The following is a 4,863-nucleotide window of genomic DNA, read 5'->3' on the forward strand; positions in this document are numbered from 1 at the left end:
AACATTACAAATATGAATAATTCCTTATCCCTTTTTAAATAAATATTAAATTGGTCCCTTTTTTATTTTTTCATGTTGTCCTTTGCCTTCATCTTCCTTTGGTATTCTTCATTTTTTCTTTTGTACCTGCAAACACAAACATGAGCCAAAGTCCATATAAAAGAGTATCTATCCACTAGAGTACATCGGTCTCTAACCGTTATATCTGTTGGTCCTTTAAGAAACTCCTTCTCATACATGGTTCATCATTCATTCTTCATGTCACAAATACCTTTTGCATATACATGTTTCTACCCTTTCCATCTCTATCATCATCTTTCACCCGTGTTTTTGGCTTGCCTATAAGCCTATTGTCAATGCTCCTACATTGATCCATAACAACAAACAAGTCGTTGGTTTAATGGTATGCCGTTGTCCCAAATCTGACAAGGTTAGGGGTTCGATTCTTCACTCGATTGTTTCGTGGCTGATAAGGTCCTTTTGGCCCAACTCTGGCTAGGCCACATGGCAACCAATGATCGGACCACGCTTCAGTCATGCCATTCATATGCATGGTAGCAATGCCATGTCTATGCCACATCATCCACCCATGTTATGTGCCACTTGTTGTTTAAGCCACCTATCTTCCATGCCACTTTTGAGTTAGTTTCCATGTCGGTGCCATGCCACTCTACCTCGTCATCCACTTGTGCTACGTGTCACTTCTTGATTGGGCCACCTATTTTCCATGATAGCATTCATACTGTCATACTGCCACGTGTTCTCCCAAGGTGCTACCATGTCAACATCCATACTTCCACATAATTTGACCATACTTGCACGTGGGACCCATGTTGACTTTTTATTTGTTAAACAAACACTTCAGAATGTCATAAATTTCTCATATGACATCTGTTTGATTCCATTCAAGCATTGTTGAAAAGCTTTTAACGAGCTCTTCAACACGAGTACAATTTCATTAGAATTCAAGAATATCAATTTTGCTTGGCTTTTGACACCTTTCTAGATCAATATGAAAAATATTGAAATTATGAAGAGGTTGAATAGAGAAAAGATCATCAAAAAACGATTGAGTAAAATAGTTTAACATTACCTCATATAACAACAAAATAAAAAATAGTTTGAAACCCAATTTTTGGTTTAAACATATTCATTTATAATATGGTGTTATCTATTTATCTTTATTTTACATAAAAAATAATTGTAATAACCTTCTCCCATAAACTTAAAAGATTTCATTAAATATATTTTATATAATATCCCTAAGATAAGAAAATTCATTTCATCCCAACTACATTTTCGATGGAGTGTGTAATGCACTCCCTAATTAATTACTTCCATCTTCCATTTAAATACTTAAATTTCCAAACAAATTTCTATACTTAAAATTAAATACTATAGTTTAATGAACCGACAAATATCATCCCAATTTCCAAATTAGCCTCAACATATCACATGACAAAAAAATATTCATATGTCGGTTATTTTCCTGCTGTGACAAATTCATGTTCTCGGAATTAAATTTCATATGTTCATGGACCCACAAATATGTTCCCGCCTACCCAAAGATAACCTCAAAAATATCTTATGCATCAAGAATTAATGGTGATAGTTAGAGCGTCCACTCATTTATTAGGAAATATCCATCCGGGTCTCCATGCTGTCTTTTTTCTAAGGTCGTCAATGGATACTCTAATAATTAGATGAGCAGAAATCACCAATGTGCCTCAATGTTTTATGGTGGTTCGAAGTGAGATAAGGATTATGGAATGCGTAGGTTATATGGTTTGAAATGATAAATTTAAGTTTTGTATTTTTAAAGATACTGAACATATTTAAAAATACAAAAAAAATATTCTTTCACATAAATTTATTACCAAAATTTAATTAAAAGCAAAAAAAACATATATTATAAAATAATGATATTCCTATTTTATAATAATAAAATATTTCCAAAACAGCCAGAGATAAAATAAAACAAATTCTCTGAGTGTGTTGTTTCAAAAAAAATCATAGTGTTTCGAAAACGACATCCAAATACCCACAGGCAATTAATAAATTCGATTTATATGCCAACCATGATCACATCACGAGTATTTTGTCTTTTAATGGTATTTTAATGGATTACGTAAAGGCATTACAACAACCATTTGAAAAAACCAATCTGAAAATGCCAATAAGATAAGAAAGGTAAATTTAGGATTTTATTTTATATTTTATGTGGTTTAATGTAATAATTTGGTTCGAGCTATATCCACAAATAATATCTATTTCTCACTTTGAGGGATAAAAATAGATAACTACAGTTATAACTGGAGAACAACAAACAATAGTTGGGCAAAGATGAGTAGAGAGACAGAAAAGCTGTTATTTCATTATTATTTTTAGAGACTGAACATTAATCAAAATATGGGATCGAGTAAAGTAATAAATATGGGGTTTACTAATAAGTATTAAATGGGGTGGAGTTGTATATATCTATCATTAAATAATTAATTTACTAAAATTTAATATACACTAAGACTATATATACTTATAATTAAATAATTAACCTAGTGAGGATATACAACCCCACTTATTAGTCCTTGCCTGGGACTATTAGCGATCGATCGATCGCTGACCGAGTAGTTTGACCATTATATTTTTGGTATATTGGCATTTTAACCTAAGTTTATGCAAAGTTTTGGTGCGGAAAATAATTGGGGTCTTATTATCGGCTTCAAGTTGTTCGATGCAAAGGACGGTTGATATGCCGTGCAAGTTGGTTTGTCGTAGGACTCGCCGTACACGCTCTGGTCTGCTCCACAGTCCACCCGCTTAGCAGTCCTGAATATGGCAGTATCCCCCCACTCAGCCCCAAAATCATAAGCTTGTGGATGAAGCTGAAGAATCTCGATGCTCATTACCGAAGGATCACCGTGGTCGGTGTTGTGAAAGCAGACAATGGCAGCAGTGTCCAAGACAAAAACTGAAGCTTCGACATATGCCTGGTTGTCGTTCATGCTCCAGCCCGGCTTTAAAGAATAAACTTGTGTTCCTTCAATGGAGACGTCAAAGAGCGGCTCGCGGTCGGCCAAAACGTCCTCGTTGAGGCCAAAGAACATTCTAACGGAATAATGGCCGTTCGGTAGACGAGTGACGTTGTAGCAGTTCTCGGGACCGTCCGAGAGCTTAAAGAAACGGAGTTTCTTGAGCTGAGGAGCGATGTAGCTCGTGGTGGTGGCGTTTGCGGACGAGCCGCCTGTGTAACCGTAGTCTTTTACCCAGAGCATATTCGTCTGGGGGGTATGTGTGTTCTCCCATGAACCGCAGCTGATCCGGATGGCCAACGGCTCTGCAAAACCAAAAATGTTGTTATACTCTTCTTTCGACTACTTTGAGAAGTAGAATTTAATCAAAATATGATTTGAATTGTCGAATCTTGAAGCTATCGGCTTCTGAAGTTGAAATTTGAAAACCTTCAAAATATTCTGGAATTTTAACTTAACTGAGATCATGTGGCTTTGAGCTTACCTGCATTATGTGAAAATGCTGTGTAAATGCTCATCCACACACAAATACATGCCACTGCGGTCAATCTAAAGCTAACCTTGACTGTTTCCTTCGCCATTTTTCAATAACGAAACTCGATCGCGAAGCCTCTTACGCATGATTAGGATATGGTTCCTTAACAGAGAGCCTAAACTTCATCAGAAATGGAGACATAACGTCAATGAGAACTGCAAAACTCCAAGACGATATCCATGATCTCCACAGGCTGGAATCATGAGGCGTCTTCAGGGGCTCCACAGTAGTCCAAGAACCGCAAGATATTGCAATGATGGCGTTTTCCTGCCTTTTTACAGTCATACAACGGTAATGTTTGTTGGTTCCCGTGGATCTGTGTTCCCACGCCGATCACGCGTTCGAATCTCATCGCTCGATGTAGTCAACGCCCAAACATTTATGAGAGCTGAAGTGATCGATCTTTAAATGCGAACAATTCGGACGAGAAAATTATTTAGTAGTCCAAAAAGCCCAAAGAAATCTTCAACTCGATAAATTAAGGGCGAAATCATGGCGGGATGTAAGGGAATTAGATTTAATCGTTGCAAGCACGTCTCCATTTCTGTCAACGCTTGCGTTAGTCGGCCTGTTCTATTCATGTTTATATAATATATTGTTAAATTTATTTATTTATTTAATAACAATATCTTTTTATTTTCTAAGAGATTTATATTGGTACAGGCATGTGGATTACTTTTTTGGGATTTTAATCTTAAAAGAGAGAACTTAAATCTAGTTTTTAGTTCTGAATCCAAAGAAGAGCTCTTTGCCTCTGACTAAATCTTTAGATCCAGTTCAAGTGCAGATCAAGCAAATGTCAGAGACTACATGCAGCAAAGTCAAAAGTAAATAGTCCTCATGTTGAATAAGACATTTAAGCAAGCAGCCAAATCAACGGTAAATGGTCCTTCCCCTTCTCGACGATGACTTCCGCCACTGTTGTGGCTCTGGTTTAATATCTATCGACAAACTACTTATTTTCCTTGTGTCCATATCTCTACGGTTGTAACGGAAGGATAGAGTAATGATTTGGGTCCATATCTCTGCGGTTGTAACGGAAATGATTGATTTGCTTCGATGACGCGAGAAAAAATAAAATTTGAAAGAGCAGCAGCCTGAGATGCATGCTTGAACTTCTGCTGTATGACACAAGAATCCAGTTTTTATTCTGCCAACTGTCCAAATAAAAAATTGTATCATACTTGAATTTATATGTCGTTATATATAAATGGGTCCCACCAGAAATGGAAGAAGGAAGAAAGTGCTCATTGAAAAAAAAATCTCAAATATTTGATAATTTAAAAATTTTGAAAAAAA

At 36.1% G+C, this 4,863-nt stretch overlaps 1 pseudogene; it reads right to left on the bottom strand.

The window, feature by feature from the left end:
• Window positions 1-2,660: 2,660 nt before the first annotated feature.
• Window positions 2,661-3,610, bottom strand: LOC149157722 (receptor-like protein 4 pseudogene; annotated as a pseudogene).
• Window positions 3,611-4,863: the final 1,253 nt, after the last annotated feature.

This window comes from Pinus tabuliformis, chromosome 5_2, assembly GCF_031772625.1.
Source record: "Pinus tabuliformis cultivar Carrire ecotype Pingquan chromosome 5_2, CPIR1, whole genome shotgun sequence".
NCBI classification, from domain to species: Eukaryota; Viridiplantae; Streptophyta; class Pinopsida; order Pinales; family Pinaceae; genus Pinus; species Pinus tabuliformis.